Here is a 13063-nt window from a genome sequence, read left to right as displayed (position 1 = left end):
GTCCTTTAATTCTGAGGCTGTGGCCTCTGGTCCTGGACTCTCCCACTTGTGGAATCATCCTCTCCACATCCACTCTATCCAAGCCTTGTCACCGCGGCAGCGCAGTTTGCAGTCACAGGAGAGAGGAAAAACAATGTTCTCCGAGCTGCTGACTGGAAGTAGCTGGCAGTGGGAATCTCGCCCACTGACAGACACATCGTGGGAAGCAAGCACAGCACTTCAACGAGCTAACAGGCGCTGCGGGGCAGGGAGGAAGCGCCGAGCCCGGGCCCCGTGTAAGGGGCGAGCGAGGCTGCGAATTGTCCCCCGTTACTGGCGCTGATCCCAGGCAGCCCCTTCCTTCATCGCCGCGTGGAGAAGGGTCTCGACCCGAAACGCCACCCATTCCTTCTCTCCAGGGACGCTGACTTGTCCCGCTGAGTTACTCCAGCACTCTGTGTCCATCTTCGGTGTAAACCAGCATCTGCAGTTCCTTCATACACATTGCTGTGTGTGTGTGAGTGGGAGAGAGAGAGGGAGAGAGGGAGAGGGAGAGAGGGAAATGGAGAGGGGGAAGAGGGAGAGGGAGGGAGAGGAAGAGGGGGAGGGAAAGAGAGACAGGGAGAGAGAGAGAGAGGGAGAGGGAGGGGGAGAGAGGTAGGATAAGAGAGAGAAGAGGAGAAGGAGAGAGAGGGAGGGGGAAGGAGGGAAAGGGAAAGGGAGAGGGAAAGGGAGAAGGAGGGAGAGGGAGAGAGGGAGGGAGAGAGGGAGGGTGGGAGGGAGAGAGGGAGGGTGGGAGGGAGAGAGGGAGGGTGGGAGGGAGAGTGGGAGGGAGAGGGGAGGGTGGAGGGAGAGGGGAGGGTGGGAGGGAGAGGGAGAGAGAGGGAGAGGGGAGGGTGGGAGGGAGAGGGGAGGGTGGGAGGGGAGGGTGGGAGGGAGAGGGGAGGGTGGGAGGGAGAGGGGAGGGTGGGAGGGGAGGGTGGGAGGGAGAGAGGGAGGGTGGGAGGGAGAGGGGAGGGTATTGATTAACACACATATTCACCAATCTCGTCACTTATATTAAAAAAACAAGGCGCTGAACATTGGGTTATTGTGAAACATGAAGACTGACGCTCTCTCCTGCAATTTCTAGAAGTGCCGCCAGCATTTTTAAAAACAAAATTTTGTAATAAGGAGATTGTCCAACAAGCTCCGGTTTAAAACGGTGCCAGCTGGTTACACGGAGCGGTTTCACGGGGAGTTTGTGTTCGTGCCGCTCCCCCGCTCTCCGGTCCCGGTGGGGAAGTTTGACACGAGTTCAGCAAAGAGTTAACTAAAAAAAAACCAATCCAAAATCGCGTTGGGGGGGATTGGATTGGGTTGGGTTGGGTTGCATTGCACATAAGGACTATCGCAGGATTACTGAGCGAGTGGGGAATGCCGTGCGGTCCGCGCTCGCCTGGGTGAGCGTTGGTTGAGGTTCTGTCCTCGGGGTTCACCACGGGCTTCACCACCATCGTCCACGGACCCCTGACCAGGGAGCAGGACCCCCGCAGGTGGGAGACGAGGCGAGGCGAGGACACCTCTCCCTCTCCCTCTCTCTCTCGCTCACTCTCTCTCTCTCCCCCCTCTGTTTGAGTCGGGCGAGTGTTGAATCTTGGAGGCAGGTCCGGCTACCTACTTGGACGTGGATTTAAAGGAGAGCCCAAGACTGGAGGCGACCAGCAGCGAGGTGCCTCTCACACCTGGCGAAGGGGAGGTTGGCAAGGGGGGGTGAGTATCTCACAGCTTCACTCTGCAGTGGTTCGCTTACTGGAGTTCCCTGTCGTTTCGTGTAGAGAAATGTCTCTTTTTGTTGTTTGCTGGGAGACCACAGAATGCTGGAGTCACCCAGCCGGTCGGGCAGCATCTCTGGGGAAGAAGGAACGGGTGACGTTTCGGGTCGAGACCCTTCTTCAGAGACTGAGAGTCGGGGGGAGAGGGAGGGGGGGAGACTAGAGGCAAGGACATGTTTTCCCAGCACGGGAAATCATTGGGGAGAAGGTTTTGCCGGTGAATGCCCGACCCCCGGTGAGCGAGAGAGGGGAAGTTGCAATGGACAGATACCAATGGATAGACACCAAGCCAGTCGGTCACCGCTGTGTAAGTGTGTGACTGATGTGAGAGGTGAAACTCGACCCTAACCCAAGCCCAGCTTTGCACAGTTGCATGCCCGTTATGGCCAATCCCTGATCATTCCCAAAGTGCCTGGGCGTCCACTGGACCGGCGATGTCTCAGGCTCCAGTCTGAAGAAAGATCCGCCACCTGAAACATCTCCAAGAAGACAGACAGACTCCAAGTGCCGGAGTGACCCAGCGGGTCGGGCAGCGTCTGTGGAGAGGAAGGGCGGGCGATGCCTCGGGCCGAGACCCTTCTTCAGACTGAGAGTCGGGGGGAGAGAGAGGGGGGGGGGGAACTAGAGGTATGAAATAGGGCGGGTGAGACCAAATCACCGGTGACCCAAGGAAAGGCGGAGCCCACAACGGTCCATTGTTGGCGGGGGAAGAGGTGTCTAGGCAGGGATAGGTGGATGTGAGCCGTGGAAGCTGTAGGACGACTAGAGTGGGGGAGGGAAGGGGGACTACTTACCTCTCCACACCCCCCCCTCCACACCCCCCCCTCCACACCCCCCCCTCCACACCCCCCCTCCCTCCACACCCCCCTCCCTCCACACCCCCCTCCCTCCACACCCCCCTCCCTCCACACCCCCCTCCCTCCACACCCCCCTCCCTCCACACCCCCCTCCCTCCACACCCCCCTCCCTCCACACCCCCCTCCCTCCACACCCCCCCCCTCCACACCCCCCCCCCTCCACACCCCCCTCCCTCCACACCCCCCTCCCTCCACACCCCCCTCCCTCCACACCCCCCTCCCTCCACACCCCCCTCCCTCCACACCCCCCTCCCTCCACACCCCCCTCTCCACACCCCCCCCTCCACCCCCCCCCCCCCGTAGATGCTGCCTGACCCGCCGGGTTCCTCCAGCACTTCTGCCCTTCGCTCAAGACTCCAGCGCTTGCCGTTCCTTGTCTCACCTCGGCTCCAAATGTGGTCTCCAGTTTGTTTGGCAGCAACATTAACAAACTGCTGGCAAGCCGCGAAGAGTTGCGATAAGTGGTCCATTGAAAGTGCCCCCATCTCCGGCCGCGGAGACTTGTTCTCGTTCAGGTCAAACCTGAAAGTGAAAGCTCCCGAAGTTTGGTCTTCGCCGCTAGAAGGCTCTGGACAGAAACGTTAATGTTTTCTGACCCATTTGAGAAATGGCTTGTTATCAAACGGGGACTGTCTCTGAATCCAAACCGCAACAAATAAGAACACAGAGGGGAGCTGGATGGAGAACGCGCTGTCTGTTGTTGAGAAGTGACTTTAGTTGGGGAATGTCTTGTACAGTCCCTGTCACTTGGTCGGGACCGCTTCTTCCAGCGGTCTCCATGTGACAGGGTGACCAAAGACAGGGTCGTCTTCCCTGGAATACAATGGCCTCATTCTGCGTGTGTTGCCTGCGAAACCGACAGCGAGGCGTCTTGCTTTGCAAATGTTCACCCTATTCCCTGGCGTCTCGTCAAAGACTCGCAACCCCACAGATCTTCATGGTCCCCACCCCCCCAGTTCCCTGTTACCCCTCAGTTCCCTATAGACCCCAGTTCCCTGTTACCCCCCAGTTCCCTATACACCCCCAGTTCCATATAGACCCCTCCAGTTCCATATAGACCCCCCAGTTCCCTGTTACCCCCCAGTTCCCTATAGACCCCCCCCCAGTTCCCTATAGACCCCCAGTTCCCTATAGATCCCCCAGTTCCCTGTTACCCCCCAGTTCCCTATAGACCCCCCAGTTCCCTGTTACCCCCCAGTTCCCTATAGACCCCCAGTTCCCTATAGACCCCCCAGTTCCCTATAGACCCCCCAGTTCCCTATAGACCCCCCAGTTCCCTATAGACCCCCCCAGTTCCCTGTTACCCCCCAGTTCCCTATAGACCCCCCAGTTCCCTATAGACCCCCCAGTTCCCTATAGACCCCCAGTTCCCTATAGACCCCCCTCCAGTTCCCTATAGACCCCCAGTTCCATGTTACCCCCCAGTTCCCTATAGACCCCAGTTCCCTATAGACCCCAGTTCCCTATAGACCCCCCCAGTTCCCTATAGATCCCCCAGTTCCCTATAGACCCCCCAGTTCCCTATAGACCCCCCCAGTTCCCTATAGACCCCCCAGTTCCCTATAGACCCCCCAGTTCCCTATAGACCCCCCAGTTCCCTATAGACCCCCCGTTCGCTGTTACCCCCAGTTCCCTGTTACCCCCAGTTCCCTGTTACCCCCATTTCCCTGTTACCCCCATTTCCCTGTTACCCCCAGTTCCCTGTTACCCCCAGTTCCCTGTTACCCCCCAGTTCCCTGTTACCCCCCAGTTCCCTGTTACCCCCCAGTTCCCTGTTACCCCCCAGTTCCCTGTTACCCCCCAGTTCCCTGTTACCCCCCAGTTCCCTGTTACCCTCAGTTCCCTGTTACCCTCAGTTCCCTGTTACCCCCCAGTTCCCTATAGACCCCCCAGTTCCCTGTTACCCCCCGTTCCCTATAGACCCCCCAGTTCCCTGTTACCCCCCAGTTCCCTATAGACCCCCCAGTTCCCTATAGACCCCCCAGTTCCCTGTTACCCCCATTTCCCTGTTACCCCCATTTCCCTGTTACCCCCATTTCCCTGTTACCCCCAGTTCCCTGTTACCCCCAGTTCCCTGTTACCCCCCAGTTCGTTGTTACCCCCAGTTCCCTGTTACCCCCCAGTTCCCTGTTACCCCCCAGTTCCCTGTTACCCCCCAGTTCCCTGTTACCCCCCAGTTCCCTGTTACCCCCCAGTTCCCTGTTACCCCCCAGTTCCCTGTTACCCTCAGTTCCCTGTTACCCCCAGTTCCCTGTTACCCCCAGTTCCCTATAGACCCCCAGTTCCCTGTTACCCCCCAGTTCCCTGTTACCCCCCAGTTCCCTGTTACCCCCCCAGTTCCCTATAGACCCCCCAGTTCCCTATAGACCCCCCAGTTCCCTGTTACCCCCAGTTCCCTGTTACCCCCCAGTTCCCTGTTATCCCCCAGTTCGTTGTTACCCCAGTTCCCTGTTACCCCCCAGTGCCCTATAGACCCCCCCAGTTAGCCACCCAGATCGCTGTGCCCCCCCCAGTTCCCTGTATCTCCTTATCTTCTGATCTCTCCACCCCCTTCCAGATCATTGAGCCACCTCCAGACGTGTCCCACCAATATCTAGAGCTGCCTTCAAGATCTCTGTAGCTCATCAAGATCTCTGTATCTCTCTCTCTAGCTCTGTATTCTTCCCCCATACATCCATGTGTCCTCCTCCATCGTTATTCCCCCTCCTGTTCCATCGTTCCATGGCCCCGTCGTTCAGATCTCCATGTGCCCTTGTTGATGTTGTGTCCTCCAGATCTCTGTAGTCCCTGCAGGTTCCAGCACCGGCTTCCATACTCCTGTTTCCCTCTCTCTAGATAGACCCCCCCCCTCCCCTCTGTCCACATCTCTGTAACCCCCTCACCATCTCTGTAGCCCCCTCCCCATCTCTGTAGCCCCCTCCCCATCTCTGTAGCCCCCTCCCCATCTCTGTAGCCCCCTCCACATCTCTGTAGCCCCCTCCACATCCTGGTGGCCCCCTCTGCTGAGATCCCTGTACTTCCCCTCCTGACCTCTGCAGCCACCTCCCATTTAGTTGTGCCGAGCCCCCCCCCCCTCCCCAACACAACCTCACTCCTCTCCCTTTCCCCCAACATCACTGTTGGACGGGGCAATGCAGTGAATGGTTAGCACCAACTCAAGTCGCACCACTGGCTAAAACTAGTGGCATTTCTGAAGCAGGAGATGAGTAGTAGGTGGAGCAGGTGAAGGCATTGACTTGGCCATGCACGCACCAGCAGGGGTTTGTTACTTGTACCTGGTGGAGGTCAGCATTGAGGAGTGGTGTCTGCAGGGACTTGCAGCCAATACCTTGCCGTCATCTATATAAAACACCAGTCGCCGCCCATCTATCTGCAAGTGGGAATGTTGCCGTGTGGATGCTGGTTCACACCGAAGATGGATACAGAGTGCCGGAGTAACTCCATGGGTCAGGCAGCATCTGTGGAGAACATGGATAGGTGATGTTTCACAGAGTGCTGGAGTAACTCAGCGGGTCAGGCAGCATCTGTGGAGAACATGGATAGGTAACGTTTCAGAGTGCCGGAGTAACTCAGCGGGTCAGGCAGCATCTGTGGAGAACATGGATAGGTGATGTTTCACAGAGTGCCGGAGTAACTCAGCGGGTCAGGCAGCATCTGTGGAGAACATGGATAGGTAACGTTTCACAGAGTGCCGGAGTAACTCAGCGGGTCAGGCAGCATCTCTGGAGAAAAAAGGATGGGTGAGGATTCGGGTCAGAACCCTTCTTTCATTTGTCTATCTTCGGTAGATACTCCAGCACTTTAGGTGTAGGAAAGAGAAGTGCTGTTTTAAATTGAAGGTAGACACAAAATGCTGGTGTAACTCAGTGGGTCAGGCAGCATCTCTGGGGCTCTCCAGAGATGCTGCCTGACCCGCTGACTTACTCCAGCATTTTGTGTCTATCTCCAGCGCTTTGTGTCTATCTGGGGTGTACTGTTACTCCAGCGCTTTGTGTCTATCTGGGGTGTACTGTTACTCCAGCGCTTTGTGTCTATCTGGGGTGTACTGTTACTCCAGCGCTTTGTGTCTATCTGGGGTGTACTGTTACTCCAGCGCTTTGTGTCTATCTGGGGTGTACTGTTACTCCAGCGCTTTGTGTCTATCTGGGGTGTACTGTTACTCCAGCGCTTTGTGTCTATCTGGGGTGTACTGTTACTCCAGCGCTTTGTGTCTATCTGGGGTGTACTGTTACTCCAGCGCTTTGTGTCTATCTGGGGTGTACTGTTACTCCAGCGCTTTGTGTCTATCTGGGGTGTACTGTTACTCCAGCGCTTTGTGTCTATCTGGGGTGTACTGTTACTCCAGCGCTTTGTGTCTATCTGGGGTGTACTGTTACTCCAGCGCTTTGTGTCTATCTGGGGTGTACTGTTACTCCAGCGCTTTGTGTCTATCTTCGCTAGGATGAAGGGTTCCGACACGAAAGGTCGCCCATCTTTTTTTCTCCAGAGTTGCTGCCTGACCCGGTGAGTTACTCCAGCACTTTAGAAACTAAGCAACATAGAAAATAGGTGCAGGAGGAGGCCATTCGGCCCTTTGAGCCAGCACCGCCATTCATTGTGATCATGGCTGATCATCCACAATCAGTAACCCGTGTCTGCCTTCTCCCCATATCCCTTGATTCCACTAGCCCCTAGAGCTCTATCTAACTCTCTCTTTAATTCATCCAGTGATTTGGCCTCCACTGCCCTCTGTGGCAGAGAATTCCACAAATTCACAACTCTCTAGGTGAAAAAGTTCCTTCTCACCTCAGTTTTAAATGGCCTCCCCTTTATTCAAAGACTGTGTCCCCTGGTTCTGGACTCGCCCAACATTGGGAACATTTTTCCTGCATCTAGCTTGTCCAGTCCTTTTATAATTTTATATGTCTTTATAAGATCCCCTCTCATCCTTCTAAACTCCAGTGAATACAAGCCTAGTCTTTTCAATCTTTCCTCATATGACAGTCACGCCATCCCAGGGATCAATCTCGTGAACCTACGCTGCACTGCCTCAATTACAAAGATGTCCTTCCTCAAATTAGGAGACCAAAACTGTACACAATACACCAGATGTGGTCTTACCGGGGCCCTATACAACTGCAGAAGAACCTCTTTACTCCTATACTAAAATCCTCTCGTTATGAAGGACTTTGTGTCTATTTTTGTGAATGCAGCCATGTGAGTTTCTTTGAGCCTTGATGACCTGCTTACCCAACAGAGGATGGCAAAGTACAAAACGTTTCAAATGTCTCGACCACCAGTCTGCAGAGGGTCAGCTCAGGTACATTAATATTCTTTGCCCAGGTCGACACAAAATGCTGGATTAACTCAGCGGCCAGGCAGCATCCTGGAGAGAAGGAATGGGTGACGTTTCGGGTCGAGACCCTTCTTCAGACTGGCGGGTTCTGACCAGAAACGTCACCCATCTTTTTCTCTCCAGAATTGCTGCTGACCCGCTTCAGTCTGAAGAAGGGTCTCGACCCGAAACGTCACCCATTCCTTCTCTCCAGAGATGCTGCCTGACCCTCTGAGTTACTCCAGGATTTGGTGTCTACCTTCGATTTAAACCAGCATCTGCTGGGTTTTTTTTTTCTAACACAGTTAGATGTAGGCTTCTGTTCAGAGTCCTCTTACTCAATCTTGCAGTAACTTGCTCTGTGCCATTGTTCCTTCACCCAGTGCTGCTGTATTCCAAGGTTGAATGCCCACTAATGCCCCCATGGTAGGGGGCAACAGTTTAGCCTCACCAAAAAACATCTGCACAATCCCCCCTGCAAACCGGGAAGATTGAAGAAGTTACCAACAGCTTGACTGATTGAAAGTTACAGCACGGAAACAGACCATTCGTCCCACCGAGCCCACGCCGACCGCCCATCCCCCGACACACGAGTTCTATGCTATCCCACTTTCCCATCCATTCGCTGTAGCCTTGGGGGCAATTTACAGAGGCCAATTAACCTGCAAACCTGCATGTGTTTAGGAGAAGGAAACCGGAACACCCGACGAATCGCAGGGAGAACATGCAAACTCCACACAGACAGACGTGCAAACTCCACAATGTGGTCAGACTCGAGCCCAGGTCTCTGGAGCTGTGAGGCAGAGGTTCTCCAAGCTGTGTCACTGTGCCACCCCCCGAGCTCTCAGAATCTTGTTGGCTACCTACAGTTAGGGGTTGGCCACAGTTGCACAGCGTAGAGTTGCTGCCTCACAGCGCCAGAGACCCGGGTTCAATCCTGACTAGGGGTGCTGTCCATACAGAGTTTGTACCTTCTACCTGTGACCGTGTTTCTCCGTGTGCAGGTTTGTAGGTTATTTGACTTCTGCAAATGCCCCGAGTCTGTAGCATAGAACTGGTGTACGAGGTGATCGCTGGTCGGCGCAGACTCGGTGGGCCGAAGGGCCTGTTTCAGGCTGTAGCATTAAACTAAATCTAAACTACCAAAGGGTAGCAAGGCCTGGCACGGAGCTGTGGACAAAGCTACTGGCTAGATCCTGCCGATTGCTACAATAGGAAGTCTAAGAGGGCTTTGCCGAGCATGGAGAATGGCAGTGTTAGCTGTGAGGAGGATGCTAGGAGGCTGCAAGGTGACTTGGATAGGTTAGGTGAGTGTGCAAATGCATAGCAGATGCAGTATAATGTGGATAAATGTGAGGTTATCCACTTTGGTGGCCAGAACAGGAAAGCAGACTATTATCTGAATGGTGGCCGATTAGGGAGAAGGGGAGATGCAACGAGACCTGGGTGTCGTGGTACACCAGTCATTGAAAGTTGGCATGCAGGTGCAGCAGGCAGTGAAGAAAGCGAATGGTATGTTGGCATTCATAGCGAGGGGATTTGAGTATAGGACCAGGGAGGTTCTGCTGCAGTTGTACAGGGCATTGGTGAGACCACACCTGGAGTATTGCGTACAGTTTTGGTCTCCTAATCTGAGGAAAGACATTCTTGCCATAGAGGGAGTACAGAGAAGGTTCACCAGATTGATTCCTGGGATGGCAGGACTTTCATATGAAGAAAGACTGGATAGACTCGGCTTGTACTCGCTGGAATTTAGAAGATTGAGGGGGGATCTTATAGAAACGTACAAAATTCTTAAGGGGTTGGACAGGCTAGATACATGAAGATTGTTCCCGATGTTGGGGAAGTCCAGAACAAGGGGTCACAGTTTAAGGATAAGGGGGAAGTCCTTTAGGACCGAGATGAGAAAGGTTTTTTTCACACAGAGTGGTGAATCTGTGGAAGTCTCTGCCACAGAAGGTAGTTGAGCCAGTTCATTGGCTATATTTAAGAGGGAGTATTGTGGCCCCTGTGGCTAAACGGTTCGGAGGGGTATGGAGGAGAAGGCAGGTACGGGATACTGAGTTGGATGATCAGCCATGATCACATTGAATGGCGGTGCGTACAGGCTCGAAGGGCCGAATGGCCTACTCCTGCACCTATTTTCTATGTTTCTTTGTTGACGGCAAATTGACTTTGCAAGCTATTTACACGGGGGGGGGGGGTTTGTTCCTCCCACCTCACCCACCCACCCACACATGTTCGGCAATAGTTTTCATCCCAATCAATCCACCCTCTCCCTCAAAATATCTCCACTACTCATTGCAACTCACCAGCCCCGCATTTGTGCATGCCACAGATTCCATTTTGGTGTTCTAAGCATAATTGCAACAGAGAACGTCACCCAAATCAACCTTGCCGTGAAGATTTAGACATGGGAATCTGGATGCCCTTCACGTTGCCATCTAGTTGGCACGACCTAAGTGTCACAGGGTGGTGGAAGCCAAACACACATCAAGAAGCATCACCTCGGAAGGCAGTGGAGGCCAATTCTCTGAATGCATTCAAGAGAGAGCTAGATAGAGTCTCTTAAGGATAGCGGAGTCAGGGGGAATGGGGAGAAGGCAGGAACAGGGTACTGATTGAGAATGATCAGCCATGATCACATTGAATGGCGGTGCTTGGCTCGACGGGCTGAATGGCCTCCTCCTGCACCTATTGTCTATTATCTTGAAGATCCTGGAGTAACTCAGCGGGTCAGACAGGCAGCATCTCTGGAGAGAAGGAATGGGTGACGTTTCAGATGGAGACCTTTCTTCAGATGAAGAAGGGTCTCGATCCAAAAGGCCACCCATTCCTTCTCTCCAAGATGCTGCCTGTCTGTCCCGTTGAAGTACTCCACCATTTTGTGTCCATCTTCGGTGTAAACGCCCATCGGCAGTTCCTTCGTACACAGCTTGAAGATCTTGTTTGATTGTTTTGTTGTGCTCCTTCTGTGCTCTGCACTTTGTCAGAACAATACCTATGAGGAATAAACCTAATGTTATTATCTACCTGCGTGATCATAACATATTATTAAACAAATCACTTAAAAAAAAATCCCCTCCTTGGAGGAACATCTATAACTAATATGTATTGCAATTTGCTAACATTTGAACCATATGTTGTTGCTAAGAGAATTATTTTCGAATTCCCCTTGAGCTCACTAAAACAATTTTAGTAAAATACTAGAGCAGGTGGACCGTTGGGCCCAAACCTCCTGCATTGGTGCAGCACCGTCTCGTCACCCCCCCCTCCCTCCCTCCCTCCCTCCCTCCCTCCCCTCCCTCCCTCCCTCCCTCCCTCCCTCCTCCCTCCCTCCCTCCCTCCCTCCCTCCCCCCTGCCCTCCCTCCCTCCCTCCCTCCCTCCCTCCCTCCCTCCCTCCCTCTCCCTCCCTCTCCCTCCCTCTCCCTCCCTCTCCCTCCCTCTCCCTCCCTCTCCCTCCCTCCTCCCTCCCTCTCCCTCCCTCTCCCTCCCTCTCCCTCTCCTCCCTCTCCCTCCCTCTCCCTCCTCTCCCTCCCTCTCCCTCCCTCTCCCTCCCTCTCCCTCCCTCTCCCTCCCTCTCCCTCCCTCTCCCTCCCTCTCCCTCCCTCTCCCTCCCTCTCCCTCCCTCTGCCCTCCCTCTCCCTCCCTCTCCTCCCTCTCCTCCTCTCCCTCCTCTCCCTCCCTCTCCTCCTCTCCTCCTCTCCCTCCCTCTCCCTCCCTCTCCCTCCCTCTCCCTCCCTCTCCCTCCCTCTCCCTCCCTCTCCCTCCCTCTCCCTCCCTCTCCCTCCCTCTCCTCCCTCCTCCCATCCCCTCCTCTCCCTGCCCCCTCCCTCTCCCCTCCTTCCCCTCCCCCTACTCCAGCCCCCTCAACTCCCTTCCCCCTCCTCTCCTCCCCACCACCACTCCTCCCTCCCCACCCTCCCTCCCCACCCTCCTCCTCCCCCTCCCTCCCTCCCTCCCTCCCTCCCTTCCCTCCTCTCCCTCCCTCCCTCCCTCCTCCCTCCCTCCCTCCCTCCCTCCCTCCCTCCCCTCCCTCCCTCCCTCCCTCCCTCCCCTCCCTCCCTCCCTCCCTCCCTCCCTCCCTCCCTCTCTCCCTCCCTCTCCCTCCTCTCCCTCCCTCTCCCTCCCTCTCCCTCCCTCTCCTCCCTCTCCCTCCCTCTCCTCCCTCTCCCTCCTCTCCCTCCCTCTCCTCCCTCTCCTTCCCTCTCCCTCTCCTCCTCCCCTCCCCCCTTCTCCCTGCCCCCTCCCCACCCTTCCCCTCCCCCTACTCCAGCCCCCTCAACTCCCCTTATCCACCCTCCTCCCTCCCTCCCCACCACCCTCCAACCTTCCCTCCCTCCTTCCCTCCCCACCACCCTCCAACCTTCCCTCCCTCCCTCCATCCACCTCCCTCCACCTCCCTCCCTAGGAGATAGATTTAAACTTTAAAATGTGAATAACTTTAAAACGATAACACCGATTTCAATGAAACTTCTTCCGTCGGGACGACGGTGAGCCCGGTGGGTCGGGCTGTTCGGGCTGACACCCCCCAAAGGGACGACGGTGAGTAAGGTGGGTCTAAAATTGTCGCACTATCGTGTACCGTTTTATCTGTCGTTCAGGAACAAACAAACGAGGGTTTTAGCATGTAGATTACTATGGGTATAAATAATAACAATTTCAAAAAGGCATTGTAGAACGGTCTGGCACAGAGGACAGCCATTCGGCCCATTGTGTTGGTGCTAGCCCCTTTGAAGAACGACTCGTTTCTCTGGTCTTTCGCCGCTGTTTATTTTCATTTGAAGTCAATTTACGTTTGAACTCTCCGATTGAATCTGTTTCCATCACGTATCAGGCAGTGCCTTTCAAATCCTGATACTCTGTTAGAGGACAATGTCTCTGGCTCTTTACACAATCAGCTTTGAATCTATCCCCCACCCCCTGCTATCAGCCTTTCAATTACTGGAAGAAAATTATCTTTACTTGAAACACCTCCATTAAATGTCCTCTTTGGTCACCTCTCCTCTAAAGGTGATGTGCAAAACCTTCGCCTGGAATCCAATCAATTACACAATTTTTGTAGTTTCCCCATAACAGTTTTATCCTTCCGAGAGTG

General features: G+C 54.7%; 1 long non-coding RNA gene across 1 annotated transcript in view; it reads left to right on the top strand.

Moving 5' to 3' along the window:
• Positions 1 to 1423: 1423 nt before the first annotated feature.
• The window catches only part of LOC144602430 (uncharacterized), an 84236-nt gene continuing 72596 nt past the window's right edge, over positions 1424 to 13063 (top strand). The window contains exon 1 of the long non-coding RNA XR_013548444.1: positions 1424 to 1731. This is a non-coding gene — a long non-coding RNA (uncharacterized LOC144602430). The remainder of the gene's footprint in view (positions 1732 to 13063) is intronic.

The sequence above is a fragment of the Rhinoraja longicauda genome, chromosome 18, assembly GCF_053455715.1.
Source record: "Rhinoraja longicauda isolate Sanriku21f chromosome 18, sRhiLon1.1, whole genome shotgun sequence".
Lineage (NCBI taxonomy): Eukaryota > Metazoa > Chordata > Chondrichthyes > Rajiformes > Arhynchobatidae > Rhinoraja > Rhinoraja longicauda.
This window is presented reverse-complemented; position numbering and strand designations above follow the sequence as displayed.